Source organism: Engystomops pustulosus, chromosome 10, assembly GCF_040894005.1.
Source record: "Engystomops pustulosus chromosome 10, aEngPut4.maternal, whole genome shotgun sequence".
Taxonomy (NCBI): Eukaryota; Metazoa; Chordata; class Amphibia; order Anura; family Leptodactylidae; genus Engystomops; species Engystomops pustulosus.
Window position 1 is genome coordinate 24,642,029 of NC_092420.1, and position 18,320 is coordinate 24,660,348.

The window sequence follows — 18,320 nt, forward strand, 5'->3', positions numbered from 1 at the left end:
TTTGGTGAACCCATCAAGTTTCAGAATTGTGCAGAATTAAGCACCTTCAATGGCCTCTCCATTCACACAAACAGTCAATGGGTTTGAATAACCTTCTAGTGCAGCAGCCCCCAACCTTTTATAGCCCAGCAACCTGGGGGGAAAATGGGCAGGCAACAGCAGTCAGGTGGAAGATCAGGGGTAGGTGTTGCAGAAGGAGGAAGAGGCAGAATCAAGTAAAAGAGTGGAAAAGGTTCCATGGCGCTGATACTACTCCCACCTCGTACTGTCCATAGCAGGAGTGACCACTGATTGAAGGTGTAGGGGAAGTGCCTAATGGGGGCCTGCCTGTTCCTCACACCTCCAAATATCCACACCTTCAGTCATCTGCAGCTCCAGCCCCATCTTCTTCCTGCTGCCTAGGATGACCGGTGGTTGTTACTCTGGTGTGGGGCATATGAGTGTCTCCCAACTTGCTCCTATTGTAGATAATTTTTGTCTTTATTCCTTGCAGAGTAGCTTTATTCCCTCATTGATTTTGTGCCTATCCACCGCACGGCTGAACTAACCATGCACCTATATGCACAGATCATTAATAATGTTGATTAAAAAAACTCATGGGGGCAAATTTACTTACCCGGTCCTGTCGCGATTCCCGATCCGGACAGTCCGACGAAGATGAAGTCCGGCGCGATTCACCAACATCATGCGCCCGATTCCCTGCATATGTCGAAGTCCGCCGGAGTTCACCTTCTTCTTCCCGGTGCTTGTAAGTGCATGTCTTGCGTCACAATTTGAATTTTTTAATCCCGTGCGTTGTCCAAATCTGTCTGGTTGTCCAACGCTACGCCCCCCAATTTGCGTTGCATGAAAGATTGCGCCAAAATCCGATCGCGTGCTCCAAAAAACCCTGTTAAATGTGGCGCAAATCAGAAATCATCGGGAAACCAGACGAAAATGCGGTCCGCAGACCCTTAGTAAATGAGCCCCATGGTTTTGAATCCTACGTTTCCGGAATCTTAAGGAATTAAACTTGAAATAAGGCAAAGCAAGATAAATGGGAAGAAAATCAAAGTCGCAGAATACACAAAGGATCTATAGAGAAAAAACCACAATACTCAACATAGAAGAGCAAAACCAGGTCACATTACAGCGTGATTGCATAGATGTAAAGGATTAAGGCAATATAGGAGATGTGTATGGAGCAGAGAGGGGGTTGCCCTGGGGTTAGGGCTGTCATCATCTCTCTTTATCACCTTATTTCTATGTTCAGAGGTTTACACCCTCCTCCTCACATTTCGCCGTCATCTACCCCAGATAAATCATACAATGTGAGTTCCAGTGTGATGTAAGGTGTAACGTGAATTTTTACACCATTAGTCCTCAGTCTGGTGATCGGTCGAGCTTATAGATGTAACACGTTGTAAGTGAGAATGGTAATTTCATGACTAAACTACTAAGAACATGCAACACATTGTAAGTGTAAAAGTATATGGTGCAGAACATGTAAAAGCTGAAGAACGTAGCGCTGGAATAATTTGCATGTTATTTCATGCCGGAGGCCTGGTGACGATGCCACAACTGATCCCATTATTTTCTGTGAGATTGTTTCTTACATCAGGGATATAAGATTTGATGCCTGAGAGTAAAATGTTGCGAGCCGTGTTTTTCAGGCCGCAGATGTGTCCTCTCGGGCAGACATGTCCAGATTTGTGCCGATGTCTGTCGGGCTATAATTAGGGGTTTTAATTATATTGTATTACAAAGTGATATCCTATATCTCGAGTTCTTAAACCGTTCATATCTGTTTTTTACATGGAGACATTCCCCACTGTCTGTGCAGTAACTTACCTGAAAATCCACTGAAAATACAATTCCTTTGTATTTTGCCCTCGTTTGTATTGATCCTAGAATGATTCATTATCTCCTACCCCCAGGATAGAATCAAATCAACAAAAAAGGGCATTCGACCCAAGAACTGTTTACCTAAAACTGCATAATCTTCAATAATTTATTATTATTATTGAAGATTATACGGTTTTGGATAAACAGGTCTTGGGTAGAATGCCCTTTAAAGGGAACCAGTCATCAAGATCGCTTTTTCCGGCTCCCCCATGTCCCCATAGAGAATAGTGTGCACATTGCCAATGTCTTTTTCTGATTCAAAGAAAAGTTCGATGAAAGTTGACCTTTCTCTTTGCAGAACAGTGTCCCGTGTCCCATGGGACTGACCAGTGAGGAAGGGCCCCCCATCCCATGGGTCTATTCCATATAGAAGGGATATGATTTTTCAAAATTTTAAATAGATGCATGACCGAGCAGTTTCCCGAGGGTGTTTCTCTCCTTTTCTCTCTTTATTCGGCAGCCACTGGATAGGGGATAACAATTTGATCAGTTGGGGTCTGAGGGCTGGGATCTTCACCGATCATGTGAATGGACTCGAATCATCTCATTCCATTCTTAATAATTGATGGAGTTGTCCATCCATCCAATACTGTGGGAGTCTCCGAATTTGCCATCTCTTGCACTATAATAGACAGTGGATGAGTTCCAGGGTGCTTGACCTACCGCTTCATCACCCCTGCTCTAGAGATTTGTAGGGATCTGTAATCGGTGGGCATCCCAGCAGTCGAACCCAAAACAATCAAATTGTTATCCACCTATCCTGTGCATAAGTCATTACAATCAAACTTTGTACAATCCTTTTCATTTAAAGTTTGCAGATAATCTAGATCCACCGTTTCAGAGTTGTGGAAAAAAATAAAAACTCCAGTATGGGAATCCTGTATGTGAACTAAAGGCACAGTCATGCAGCATTGGCTGACATGTCTTATTATCTCCTCTGTGATCATGGCCGGGCTGAAGCAGGTTACACACTAATACAAAGCAGTCATCGCTGGTTCCCTTTGAATCCATTCTGAAATGTCTAGATTGAAGGTTCAGATTTCAGCTCAGCCTTTCATCTTCCCGGACGGGTGAATATGTTCCATTTATCCTTTGTTAATAATAAGCGAGCTATTAGTGTGAGGAGTATAAATAATTTGAATCTAGAAAGTTGGGAAAATGTAGAAGATAGTCAACGCATCTGGACTTCTCACTACACGCTAGTTATGCTGACAACTTCACTATGTCATATATAACTTTCAGAAAACTTAGAGTAATTGTCCAAAGTGAGAAAAACTTGACTGCTTCTTTCACAAACCGCACCACACCTCTCCATCAGTTAGATGCGGTACTGATGCTCAACTTCATTGATGTGAATAGAGCTGCAATACCGCTCACAACCTGTGGACAAAAGTGGTGCTGTTTTTGAAATAACTTAGTCATATTTTTCTTACCATGGACAAACCATTTAATCTTCCTGCATGTTATACTAACATTCCAACTCCTAAAGTGACTAGACTGGTTATCTTGTATAACTTGGTTTAGAAAAACATGTCTGTTTTGTCCTAGAAACCGAGCCTTGGGTTTTTCATGGGATTGCTGAACCAAATTTGTAGTAGGACTGACCGGGGGTCCTAGATTCTAAGAAGAAAAATGGTGTACCCCCTAAGGAACCTGACCATCAAAATTGAGACAATCTGGGCTGAAGTTCAGATTCCAGTGCAATTGCTACTGGTACCATACAAGGGTTAAATGGAACAGCTGTAATGATATAGTTGAACCCTTCATCAACTCCTAGGAAGTAGGTCCTAGTAGCTTGCAGAGCAATTTGTCCTCCTTTTTGACTTTGGTGGCCCATAATTGTTTTGGAGCCTGGGTCCACCACTAGATACTACCGTACCAATCAAACCGTAATAAAAACTATTTGCATATGAGCTGCAGAATTTACAATACAGTTCAGATACATGGGAATAGTCCTCCATAAGAGGTCCTAACCCAATTCTGACTTTCTACAACTCTTTTGGTAGATCTCATACACAAGGATCTGCACTAGAGTCATAGTTTGACAACTTTTAGACACTGGCGTGTACAGTGTTATCGGCATCCCTGCCTATTGACAGTCCACACAGATGTAGAAGGAAATTAATGGCTTGCTTATGGTAGTAGTCATTGAGCGAGGCGATAAGTAGGAACCCTGCCAGCGACTCAAAGGAAAACTTGGTAACAACTTTTGCATCTGTACCAGTAATTGTGCCGGAGTCTGTCCGGACACCTGGCAGCAGTCTCTATAAAGTTTGTTTGAAGATTCTTCCAGACAAGGAGAAAGCCAAACATGTTATGAAAGGGAGAACCTTCAATGAAAGGACAAAAGATGTCTCCAGGTCCAGTGTACACACTTCAATGAGACGGGGAAATGCATAGTCCTTTACATTTACATCAAAGAGGCCCGAAAATATCAACTTTCATCATAATCTAGGTCATAATAACCCCCTTGTAGATCACTCAGCATTTTTTCCTGCAGCTATTATAGTTGTGTTTACATTTACATAATTCTTCATATCAGCTCAATTCACTTGAAGAGTAATATCCAGGGCGCTGGATTGTATTAGTACAATCACAATAAATTTTGTGATGTGTAAAGGTGTCCTAAGTGTATCCGGAAGAGACACCACTAAGTTCTTAATAAAATAATAATAATAATTCTTTATATAGCGCACACAGATTACGCAGCGCTGCACAAAGCATGGCAAACTGTTCCCTGTCCCCACGGGGGTTACAATCTAATCAACCTACCAGTATGTTTTGGAGTGTGGGAGGAAACCGGAGTACCTGGAAGAAACACGGAGAGAACATACAAACTCTTTGCAGATGTTGACCTGAAAAATAAACTTGGTCATTTTCGGGTGACACATTGACATCAGTATTGTTTTTGTGGTTAGTACAGGAAATAATTGGTGACTGTCTCTGTGTACTGGGGATGATACATGTAGTACCTGTTTGTATGACCGGGTCCTGGCCTTTGCTCCCATCTTGCTCTCCCCTATGATATGATACATGGGCGTCTCCCTATATTTTCTGCATTGTCAGAGGATTACAACAACTCAATGACACTGACTAGACATCTATAGGTGAAGACTATGGGGATTATATAAGGAATAATAGCACAATGGGAAAGGGGGTCAAGTAGGTGGAAAGCAGATTGACGGAAATCAATCTCCACTCAGCGCTTGTGTCTTAGTGATATTGTTAGATTTGTTAAGACTTCTGTTTACATGGAATAAGCAGATCGACTTTCATGCATGTTTCAAGGTTCGGTCAAATTTCTTGTATGACTAATCAGTTTTGTTCACAATGTATTTTATTGCTGAGGCTTTACAGAACATTATCATTAGAATTGCTCAATCTCTGCTGATGGCATCAGTCTAAAGCCCTTTAACCCTCCTAATTGCACCTACCCCATGCAGATGGCACGTGTACAGACCTCGCAACAGCGGCACACTTCAAATTATCTATATCTTTTGAACTGTGCCTTGTTAAGGAGGAGAATCTCCCCTTTAATGGAAAATCGGATTGGGATTCTATGTGAAACAAAAGATATCAACAGTTAAAGTTTCAGTTAAAAATGCAATTTTTATATTCCCAATCCAGGTGGTCACATGACAGTTCTTTGGAACCCAGAAATGTAGGGGTGTTAAAGGGGAGAATCTCTTTAATATGACACCAGGACTGTGTTTTTAGATGCCACAGCTGAGAAGATATGGTGGTTTGAAGTGTGCACCCTTCCAGCCTGTCAGCTGAAGGCAGAATGTAGAAGCTGCAGGGAGACGAAGCGGAAGTACATGCACCCCCTGCATCTGTAGCCGTACCTGGGGAAGGGCTACGTATTGACGCTGTACCTATTTACAACAGATTCACTCCACAATTCTAGTTAAAAAAAACGGATGGGTACTTTATTTAACCCAAGTGCAACGTTTCAGATGCTATTCAGGATCCCTTCTCAGGGGCATTACTGATCAGTTTGTTATATCCTATCCTGTGGAATAGTTGGTATAGCCCCTTTTAATTTATTTTTTATTAGCAAAATGAAAAAACAAAAGAGAAATATTAAAGTTTGACCAACTTTTACCTTCAAAACAGCATCAGCTCTTCTAGAAACACTTAACCGCAGTTTTTGAAGGAACTTGGCAGGGAGGTGGTTCCAACCATCTTGGAGAAGTAACAAAGTCTTTGGATGTATGTTGCTCAAATACTTCATCTCTTCATGTAATCCCATTACGACTGGACTGTTACGTTTACAGCTCTGTGGTGTCCATCACCATGGGCATCTTTGTATCTACTACTTGGAGCGTAGGTGTTAATTCTATTATGGGAACCCAAGTACTAAAACTACCACTAAAGACGAGACTGACTATCCTGTGAAACCTTGCCAGGCTGTGGATGAGGCATACCATGACTGAGAACGTCTTGTCCGTTTGAAACGCGTTGGATCTATGGAATTACACTGTGGATATGGAATCTTGACCAATAAAGAGTGAAGTTGTACTGGAAACTGTCCGGATTGTTGAAATTTTTTTTTTTTGTACGAGGCCTCTGATCCCTGGTACAAAAAACTTCAAAGATCAAAGCTGCACTCGGCCAGCCACTCAGGTACCCAGGGCTCCAGCTTTCCCAAGCCATGAAAAAGGCTAGGCCCCGGTGGGGGATGTTGCATATATATGTTGCTGCTCCATTATGTTATACGGGACTCTCAGAGATAGTCAGATGCTGTTCTTGGCTTATATTTGTCATACTCCTAGAGATGTGCATGTTAAACATCCATAATCAGATAGATCTCTCCATTCTGTGGATATGGTCGAGGAAGAATATACATCCTACTTGGCCTGGGTGACACAGTGGAAGTTTGATTTGTTATGTACAACTTCTTCACTTTTTTTGATGCACCAATTCACAGTAGATAAATATCCCCACCTTTTGTGTCCGTTCACACTATGAGTAATATGAAGAGTCAGGTTAGTGGGAGCTAATGGTCTCTTATAGGAGCCCTACAGGGCATAATCTGTTCGGCTGCTGTCTGTGTTGACTTAATTTTTAAGCAAAGTTATCAAATAATATTTTACAAATTTAGTTTAACACATTTGTCCCGACTATGACTGTACTTTCTACGCCACCTTCCTACAAGAGTGATATTGTTTGCAACTTTTTTTTGTTAAAAAAAAAAACAAATCTGCTAACTGTAACCATTTTCCCGCCCACTTCTCAAAATTAGAGAAAGAAAGCAAAACATTAAAGGAAACCTACCACTTAAAAATGGTAGTTCTAACCCAAAAATACATTGCACCAGCTCAGGGTCAGCTGGTGCCGGAGCATATTTTCATTAATTCCAGAAACCGCCGATTCCTTTATTAAACAGTTTTATACCTTATATTGCAAGCACGCTTTGGGGCACCATGATACGCGCTCGGGCGCCTGATTCGGAAGTGCCAGAGAGCAGGTGACGTCACTGCACAACTTTGCACGGCCGGCTTTGCATAAGCCGATAAAGGAATCGGCGGTTTCTCAAATTAATGAAAATATGCTCCAGCACCAGCTCACCCTGAGCTAGTGCGATGTATTTGAGGGTTAGAACTACCATTTTTAAGTGGTAGGTGTCCTTTAAATATGTTATATAAAAAATTCTGTTTTGCATAGGTTTAGAAAATTCCCACAACCAAATATTTCAGTCAGTAGAGGAGAGGATTCTTGATCCGCATACCAAACTTTTGCTGGTTTGTTAAGCTCTTAGGATAGGGCTGAAGTGGTAGCTTCCTGGGCAGACTGAAGAGACTACATGATACAATAGCACCATAACGTTTTTATTCCATTTACATCCTGAAGCTTCTATTCCATCACATATCCTACATCTAGGACACACTCTGGATAACACATTTCCAGTTGTTCTTTGCTTCTCTTGTTGTATTTGTTGCATTATGTTTTGTAACTTGACCGCTTTGTGAACTTATTGCAATGCAGTCACATGAATTCTCTTACATTGACAGCTTTTTGCCCCGAGAAGTCTTCCATCTTTGCAAGGACAAACATGTTGATAGACAGGAAATTGCCGGCAACCCGAAGAGCTTGACAGCTGTTAAAATATGTAGTTATCAGTGCACCTGATATTTGTATTTGTATTTTTTTTATACATTTATTATTTGGTTTTATGCTAAAATATATGAATTGTCCAAATAATAATGTATCCAGTACATAGACAATAAAACTTTACATAATTTCTTCACTTTGCATCAATAAGAAATAAAACCTAAAGATGCCTAATGTACATCTATATGTTGGCCGTATTCTAAGGTTGAGTACAGATATATTTAGACAATTTTCATTGTTTAGTTCTGGCACCTGATCACAATGGATTGAAAGAAAGAACTTAAAGGGGTTGTCCACTTATGTAGGGTTGCGTATCAATTTGTCCCTATTTTTGAAGATCTCTGCTCGCGACCTTTCTAAAGGACAGCATGGTGGCTCAGTGGTTAGCACTACAGCCTTGCAGTGCTGGGGGTCCTGGGTTCAAGTCCCATCTAGGTCAACATCTGCAAAGAGTTTGCATGTTCTCTCTGTCTCTGTGTGGGTTTTCTCCAGATCCTCCGATTTCCTCCCGCACTCCAAAATATACTGGTAGGTTGGTTAGATTGTGAGCCCCATTGGGAAAGGGACAGATTTGGCAAACTCTGTGCATGGACAGGTTTCTGTACACTGGATATATACATAGAAGCTTTCTATATAATAAAAATAATAATTCCTTTATTTATATAAATAAAGGAATTATTATTTTTATTATATAGAAAGCTTCTATGTATATATCCAGTGTACAGAAACCTGTCCATGGTCATGTGATGTCACACAGGTGCACGGCTCATTATTTCACACAGCTCTGATTACTCTGTGATATAACAAGTTGTGCACCTGTGTGTCCATCACATCACTATGGACAGATATCTATCCACTGGAAGTAAACATAGAAGCTTTCTAAAGAATGACAGCAAGCAGAGATCTAGAAAATGTAATAAATTTATACAGAAAGTATATAGTAAAATTGTATAACTTTCCTTTACATAAACAAATATCAATTATTTGATGAAAGTGGACAACCCCTTTTCAGAATATAATTTAAGGATGTAACATAAATGGTGTTTACTGTAATTCCGGATATCACATTTAGATACGTAGCATTGGATTTTTTTGATGATAGTGCAGCAAGGGCAGCAATCCTCCGAAATGAGAGCTGCTCTATACAATAGGAGCTCATGCAGGTTTGTGGAATGGAATATTGATCAGGTCCAAATGAAATATTTGGAACCCCCCCCTTAACTTGTCAATATTTGAGGATTTGAGTGAGTGTCCGATAGCTGAAGCTCCAGAGATTGTTGGCTATAATTGCTTAGCTATTCAGCAGGAGACCTGCAGCATTGCACACTGCCTGTTCAGTAGGATGGTACCCCTGAGAGGTCACCTGTACAATGGGCCGGGGTTGTCATTTTTCACTAATGATGATGACCTATATCACAATAACTGAATAAGAGAATAGGCAAGATGTTATTAGACAGGTTTGTGACACATCTTCTGTGGCATTTTCCTGGGGAGAAGGTTGTTTTGGTAGAAATAATTATCTTGTAATAGTCATCAACACTTCTAGATTAAATGTCATCCTCTAATTGAAATGTCCATATGTGATGTGCCCTGGAATGATCCTTGTGTAATCTTTGAAGACGTCACTGGTCTCAAACTTCTTCTGCCTGCAGAGAGGAAAAGCCATATCTCATTGCCTATTAAACAGTAAAGGTTGGACAACAGGGCCTATAGGTCGGTGCCATAACTGTTCATTACACAAACAATAACTTTGAATTTCCATGAACTTGAAAGTTTGTGCTGGAGCAATTATCAGAAGAGCAATATTCATTTTTATTGTGTATATTTTTGTTGATGTTGATGCTTCTTTATTCAAACCAAACACAGGACAAGAAACTTTTCCTCTATCCATAGGCTAGGGGATATTCTATAGATTATTAGGGGTTCCGCTTCTGTAACCCCCAACAATCAGCAGAATGGGCTACTGTAATTGAATCACCAGTGCACATTTACGATTGATTCATTCACTTACATGGATCTGTACAAGATCACAGTCTCGACACAATGAGACTTTCCGGACGCTGACCTAAGGGTCCTAGTGGTTGGACCCCATTGATCTGTAATTTGTCTCCTATTTTGTGTTCCTTTAAAGGGACAACAGCATAGGGGGAAGTGTTGGACCGTGGTTCATTGTGCTCACCAGATAATATTATTCTGGGGGCCCATCCAGGGGCGTAACTACAGGAGTAACCATAGCAGCTGCTATGGGGCCCACAGTGTCAGGTGGGCCTCGGCATCTTGGGTATTGGGTGTGTATTAGGAGTGTATATTCTTAATGTCTGTATATGGTATAGTATGTGTGTAAATGGTCTATGTTTGCATATCTGATGTGTATATATTGTGTATGTATATGTGGTGTGTGTATAGTGTATGTATGTTAACGCTGTATGTGTGTACATTGTGTGAATATATGATGTGTGTGTGTGTGTGTATATATATATGTATATATATATATATGAGGGCAGGGGGTACCCCATTTAGAAGTCTGCAATGGGGCCCTGTTCTTCCTAGTTACGCCCCTGGGCCCATCTTCTAGTTACGCCCCTGGACCCTGCTAGCCTATAAATAAAAACTAAATAAAACTAGTTTGGTTTCTGCTGTCTCTTGGGTCCAAAATTTGGTTAGCTGGGCCAGTCTGACACTGATGGGGCCATCACACAGATCATATTTCCTTAAAGTTTGCATTGTATCCCTCTTCCTTGTCTATTTTATATCTAGTTTTATATCGTTCTCTTTGATGATCTAGCACCTAACGCCAAATGTTGCAGCTTGACAGAAGAAATTTCCAATATAAAAGATATGTATACCGTAGTCTTTCAGCTGGCGACTTGACAAGTTTGAGAAATTCCTGTATTTGTATGTTGTTTGTGTATAGGGATTAGAGGATGATTCTAGTCTATGATGTTAATCTCCGGACAACAATGTAGCAATGGTGACACATTTTGTATGTATGTGAAATATGGATTACAGACAGTTCCTGGTAGGTAGTCTTTGCACGTAATGTACCAGAAATGTAAATGCTCGGTCATTTTGGTAGCGGCTCTTGAAGTTTCAAAATAGGAACTAACAGCAGCAAGTCAGGAAGTGATATGTAGCAGAGGCAGACACGGCTGCTCTTCCTATAAGGTAGGTTATAAGAGATACTTTTAGTGTGTAACTTTATTGTGTTGTATTGTGTGTTATTATACTTGTATGTGATCTATACATTGTGTGCTGAAATCTTGCATAGGTTAAGTTTTCTTTCTAAAGATCATTAAAATATCTTTGTTTGTAGCTGCAATTTGAGGACTGGGAGGTCAGGATAACCACTTGTCATTCTAGTGTGGTTTTCTCTTGATCGTGAATTGTACTTTTGTAGGTTATTTTGGATGTTTATTTCCTAAGCAATGTAATTTTAACTTTTTAAAGTGTATGCCATGATGCAATAGTCTGCAGATATGCTGGGAGTTGTAGTCCACAGTGTCTGCAACCAATAATCCTCCACCTGTTGTGATTCTACATCATGTATTCACATCAGCCATAGACATGTTAATCATCTAATGTAACTGAGGTCATCCTGTCTGTCCCCCAATAACAAATGTAAGAAAAAAGAATGATCATTATGTGTCTAGGAAATACAGGCTTACTTAAGGACACCCGACTTACAGACGACCCCTAGTTAAAGATCGACCCCTCTGCCCACTGTGACCTCTGGTGAAGCTCTCTGGATGTTACTATAGTCCCAGGCTGCAATGATCAGCTGTAAGGTGTCTGTAATGAAGCTTTGTTGATCATCCTTGTTCCAATCACAGCCAAAAAATTTCAATTGTCACTGGGGCAAAATTTTTTAATGACTATAATATACAATGATAAAATATACAGTTTCGACTTACATACAAATTCAACTTAAGAACAAACCTATGGAAGCTATCTTGTACGTAACCCAGGGACTCCCTATAAGGCTAGCACTATATGGAAGCGACTTGTTCTGTCTTCCTATTCAGAACACATGCATGCTCGGCCTGGGGGATTGGAGATGCCATCTTTGTATCAGCCATCTACTTTCTGGTCTCTAATGCAAAGAAGAACAGAAACCTGTGTGGTTTGTTGTAATGTTAAAAAAGAATGGAGCCAGGTTTTCTTCTACAAAATGTCTTGCAACGTATGTCTTAAAGATTTGTTAAAAGGCACTCCAAACGACAAGATATAGCTGGAGTCCATGAGATCAACTGTAAACTGTTGTGGTGTAGAAAATGTTTAATTTCCCTACAGCTCCCCCACAGGAGCAATGAAAAATTACACCGATCTCATTCAAAACCGTGACCATCGTACTGTTGGGTCCTCCAGTGCAGCCATGTTTATTTTTGCATCTGAATACTGATTTGATATAAATTTTTGGAAACTGGACAGTCCCTTTAAATACTGTATGTGCTGGTGACACGCTTAGAAACCCTGCGGACACAAAGAGAGATCTGCTAATGCCTGTAGGGTAGCAAATCAGCTTGTGTAGCGAAATAACCAAGCAAGTCAATGAATCAGTTTCATTAATTCATTAATTCATTAGGTGACATACACAGTCCATTAATTTTGTCCAGGAGGTGACCTCATTGATTTTATCAATGCAGCAGAATAATTGCATTCATCAAGAGAATGAATAATGTATATGTAATATACTTACTAGGTTCATTGGGGATATGGCAGAAGCTAAGTCAATGATCTGGGCAATATTGGTATTTGGGCCTTAAAAACTTCACTGGCGTTATTTATTTCAAATATTTTAGAACATTTTTTGGTTAAAAGTGCCGTCCTGTTAGGACAATCTCTGTCCATACACACAGGTTAGACATTTGGAAATTATAGAGGAAGGGGGTTCACTTAGGACCTTCCTCTGTGATGAATAAATTGATGGTGCTGAGACCCGGTGCACAATCTTTACCGGACCTGCTAATTATAAAGTATCATTCACAGTACTGGTCTACTCATATGGGTGAGAGATGTCTTATTGGGCCCCTAACTGCGCAACTGGACGCGTAACTTTAGGGGGTGCAGAGGTTGCAATCGTACCTGGGCCCAAGAGGTTTAGGGGGCCCTTATGGTGTCCCTTTCCAAAATGAGAAGACTATTACTATACACCATACATTATAGTCCGGGGCCTGGCACAGACTTTGCACTGGGGCCCATCAGCTTCTAGTTAGGCCACTGTGCGCAACCTTAATTTACACCCCTGCCCAGGTAGTGAAAAGCGGCTATCTATCTGTGTTACATGGATAGGTATCAACTACATCTTCTGCTCTACGGTTGGCAGAATCTACTGGTATTGCTGATGGTCTCAGGAGATAAGTCAGGTTATGTATACTGTATGTTAATTAGGAATAAGATTATAAGTAGTTGGCTATAGAGGGTGCTAGATATTGAGAGACTATCACCCCAATGTCCGGAAGACCAGCATTTTACAGTGGTACAAATAGAGCACCTCACCTGTCCATGGATAGTGAATTGTGATGCATTTCAGGTCCATTGACGTGAAAGCAGCTGTGGTTATGAAAGCAGCTGTTCTTATACAGTGATCTATGAAAAGCCATAAATGACCTTGTTTGTGACTTGTGTAATGGTGCCACATTATCGGTTCCCACTAGTTCCTGGACTTTTGATGATGCAGTTTTGATCCAGGAATTATTTTATTATTATTATTTATTATTATTATTACTATTATATTTAGTTGTAAATTTTGTTGTCAGGTAGATCTTAGTAGAATATTAACAACTTAAAGAGCACCTGTCATCAGATTTTGACCACCCTGACTAACAATGCCTGCTGATAAAGGGTTACAATCCTCCCCATATCTCCTAAAATTAGCTGGCAGTGGGACACTGTACCTTAATTACAGAAGTTTTTCTGATATGCAAATTAGCTTTGTGACTCAAGTCTGGTCGCTGTGAGTCTTCTCTCAGGCTGGCTGTGAACCACGCCCCTTTATTGTGACTGACAGCTCTGCGTCTTTTCAAATCACTGCTCTGCCTCCTTGTGTGGAGGAGCCAGATGAACAGGACACGCCCCCCCCCCCCCCACTCTGATGCCAGGGAATATTAGATAAAAGGCAATTTATGTGGATGTAAGTGAAACAATTTCTAGCTAAAATAAGGGTGTCAGTCATTGACTAGAGCTCCATAGGAACCTGTCACTGGCTGTATATGTGCAAATGTGGTGACAGGTTCCCTTTAACAAAATAAGACAACACAAGGTTTTATATTTACTGACATGGTAACTTAATATGCATTTAAAAGACTGTAGATATGAGAAATCTGAGTTCTATGAAGTAACATTGTTGGTTGCACTATTAACCCCTTCAACTGTGGCAGTTGTTTATTCTGGTTTACGTCTGGAATGCAGTCAAAATACTGTGGTATGAGAACCTCCGATGTTTCCTCACTCCAAAGATATGAGGCTCTTTCATCAGGGAGATGGCTCTAAATATTTAAAGAAATGTTACAATTAGAGATGAGCGAGCACTAAAATGCTCGGGTACTCGTTATTCGAGACGAACTTTTCCCGATGCTCGAGTGCTCGTTTCGAGTAACGAGCCCCATTGAAGTCAATGGGAGACTCGAGCATTGGCTCTGCACAGGGAAGCTTGGCCAAACACCTGGGAACCTCAGAAAAGGATGGAAACACCACGGAAATGGACAGGAAACAGCAGGGGCAGCATGCATGGATGCCTCTGAGGCTGCTTAAATGCACCATTATGCCAAAATTATGGGCAACAGCATGGCCATGACAGAGTGACAGAATGAAGCTAGATAGCATCTAAAACATCCAATAATTGACCCTGACACTATAGGGGACGGCATGCAGAGGCAGCGGCAGCAGCGGAAGGCTAGAGAGTGGCATGGCGACATACCCTAAATGGACTCAGGCTTCCAACCAATGGGTGGCAGAGAGGAACCAAAGGAGGTGAGCAAGAAGCGCTCAAATAATATCGGTACATGATAAAAGTTTGCCAGTATATTTTGTGGATTACACAGCAGGGTGGCGACAAAGTTAACATGGAAGCCATGAAAACAATCCAAAATTCTGCCTGACACAGCTCGTTTGATAAGGGGACCATGTATGGAGGCAGTGAACTAGTAGTAGATTAAAGGTGCTGCAGTTAAAACTATGTTAGTTGGTTCTTGGCATGGAGCTGGCGCTCCGCTGCCAGGCGAGCTTTCGCCAATCCAAGCCCCTGTCTCTAGGCTACTCCCCAAACAGCACTTCTAAGAACCTTTCGGATAAGATCAAGTGTAGTAGCGTTCTTATAAGTTTAGGATATGGCGGGTGAGGGGAATGTAAACATCTGCGCAAGAAGCGCTGAAATAATATCCGTAAATGAAAAAAGTTTTCCAGTATATTTTGTGGCTTACACAGCAGGGTGGCGACAAAGTTAACAAGTTTGATGTGGAATGCCCTGCAATAGCTCTTGGGCGGTGTGCCTTTTATCACCTAGGCTCAGCAGTTTGAGCACCGCCTGCTGTCGCTTAGCAACGGCACTGCTGCTGTGCCTAGAGCTACCGACTGATGGCGCCATGCCCACGGATGGTAATTCGGAGGAGGAGGAGGTGGAGGAGGGGTGGGAGGATTTGGAGGTATAGTAGGCCTTTGAGACCTGGACCGAGGTAGGCCCCGCAATCCTCTGCGTCGGCAGTATATGACCAGCCCCAGGGTCAGACTCGGTCCCAGCCTGCACCAAGTTAAGTGTAGTAGCGTTCTTATAAGTTTGGGATATGGCGGGTGAGGGGAATGTAAACAGATGCGCAAGAAGCGCTGAAATAATATCCGTAAATGGTAAAAGTTTGCCAGTGTATTTTGTGGATAACACAGCAGGGTGGCGACAAAGTTAACAACTTTGATGTGGAATCCATGAAAACAACCCAAATTTCGGCCTGACAAACCTCGTTTGATAAAGGGACGATGTATGGAGGCAGCTATATGGACGAATTTTGGAGGTAGCAATGGAGACAACGTGTGGAGGCTGCTATGGAGACAATTCAATTTGGATAGTGCCTGTATGTGGCAGTCCAAAAAATTTTTCAAACCAGAGGAGCAGATAGGTGGCCCTCCAGAAAAATGGAATAGATTGAGTGCCTGTATGTGGCAGTCGAAAAAAATTTTCAAACCAGAGGAGCAGGTAGGTGGCCCTCCAGAAAAATGGAATAGATTGAGTGCCTTTATGTGGCAGTCCAAAAAATTTTTCAAACCAGAGGAGCAGGTAGGTGGCCCTCCAGAAAAATGGAATAGATTGAGTGCCTGTATGTGGCAGTCCCAAAAAATTGTTTAAAACAGAGGACCGGAAAGGTGGCCCTCCAGAAAAATTGAATAGATTGAGTGCCTGTATGTGGCACTCCCAAAAATTGTTTAAAACAGAGGACCGTGTCGGTGGCCCTCCAGAAAAATTAAATGCATAAAGTACTATACCTAGAGCCAGTGGGCCCTGTCAAAAAACAGCCAGTTTCCTCTGCTTTACTGTAGAAAGAGGAGGAGAAGGAGGAAAATGAGGAGGAGGAGGAGTGGATAAATTATTCAGGTTGAGCTTCCTTCACCTGCTGGAGATTTGAAATTAGGAGAAATCCATGCTTTATTCATCTTGATAAGCGTCAGCCTGTCAGCGCTGTCAGTCGACAGGTGTGTACGCTTATCGGTGATGATGCCACCAGCTGCACTGAAAACCCGCTCTGACAAGACGCTAGCGGCAGGGCAGGCAAGAACCTCCAAGGCGTAGAGCGCCAGTTCGTGCCACATGTCCAGCTTTGAAACCCAGTAGTTGTAGGGAGCTGTGTGATCATTTAGGACGATGGTATGGTCAGCTACGTACTCCCTCACCATCTTTCTGTAAAGATCAGCCCTACTCTGCCGAGACTGGGGACAGGTGACAGTGTCTTGCTGGGGTGACATAAAGCTGGCAAAAGCCTTGTAAAGCGTACCCTTGCCAGTGCTGGACAAGCTGCCTGCTCGCCTACTCTCCCTCGCTACTTGTCCCGCAGAACTACGCACTCTGCCGCTAGCGCTGTCAGAAGGGAAATACTGTTTCAGCTTGTGCACCAGGGCCTGCTGGTATTCATGCATTCTCACACTCCTTTCCTCTCCAGGGATGAGAGTGGAAAGATTTTGCTTGTACCGTGGGTCCAGGAGAGTGAACACCCAGTAATCGGTGCTGGAATAAATTCTTTGAACGCGAGGGTCACGGGATAGGCAGCCTAGCATGAAATCTGCCATATGCGCCAGAGTACCAACGCGTAAGAATTCACTCCCCTCACTGGCCTGACTGTCCATTTCCTCCTCCTCCAACTCCTCCAACTCCTCTTCTTCTGCCCATACACGCTCAACAGTGAAGGACTCAACAATGGTCCCCTCTTGTGTCTCGCCAACATTCTCCTCCTCTTCCTCCTCATCCTCCTCCACCTCCTCCGATATGCGCTGAGAAACAGACCTAAGGGTGCTTTAGCTATCAACAAGGGAATCTTCTTCCCCCGTCTCTTGTGAGGAGCGCAAAGCTTCCGACTTCATGCTGACCAGAGAGTTTTTCAACAGGCCAAGCAGCGGGATGGTGAGGCTGATGATGGCGGCATCGCCACTGACCATCTGTGTTGACTCCTCAAAGTTACTCAGCACCTGACAGATATCAGACATCCACGTCCACTCCTCATTGTAGACTTGAGGAAGCTGACTGACCTGACTACCAGTTCTGGTGGAAGTTGACATCTGGCAGTCTACAATCGCTCTGCGCTGCTGGTAAACTCTGGATAACATGGTCAGTGTTGAATTCCACCTCGTGGGCACGTCGCACAACAGTCGGTGAGCGGGCAGTTGGAGGCGGCGCTGCGCTGCCCTGAGAGTGGCAGCATCTGGGCTGGACTTCCTGAAATGCGCACAGATGCGGCGCACCTTCGTGAGCAAATCAGACAGATTGGGGTATGTCTTGAGGAAACGCTGAACTATCAGATTTAACACATGGGCCAGGCATGGCACATGTGTCAGTCTGCCGAGTTGCAGAGCCGCCACCAGGTTACGGCCGTTGTCACACACAACCATTCCCGGCTTGAGGTTCAGCGGTGCCAGCCACAGATCAGTCTGCGCCGTGATGCCCTGTAATAGCTCTTGGGCGGTGTGCCTTTTGTCGCCTAGGCTCAGCAGTTTGAGCACCGCCTGCTGTCGCTTAGCGACGGCACTGCTGCTGTGCCTAGAGCTACCGACTGATGGCGCCGTGCCCACGGATGGTAGTTCGGAGGAGGAGGTGGAGGAGGGGTGGGAGGAGGAGGAGGCATAGTAGG

The 18,320-nt window shown here is 42.7% G+C and overlaps 1 protein-coding gene and 1 long non-coding RNA gene across 2 annotated transcripts in view; one reads left to right on the forward strand and one right to left on the reverse strand.

Annotated features, from left to right (window-relative positions):
• The window catches only part of FGD3 (FYVE, RhoGEF and PH domain containing 3), a 152,930-nt gene that overhangs the window by 60,577 nt on the left and 74,033 nt on the right, over nucleotides 1-18,320 (forward strand). The window lies entirely within an intron of this gene.
• The window catches only part of LOC140104543 (uncharacterized), an 81,524-nt gene continuing 70,910 nt past the window's right edge, over nucleotides 7,707-18,320 (reverse strand). The window contains exon 6 of the long non-coding RNA XR_011850359.1: nucleotides 7,707-7,984. This is a non-coding gene — a long non-coding RNA (uncharacterized lncRNA). The remainder of the gene's footprint in view (nucleotides 7,985-18,320) is intronic.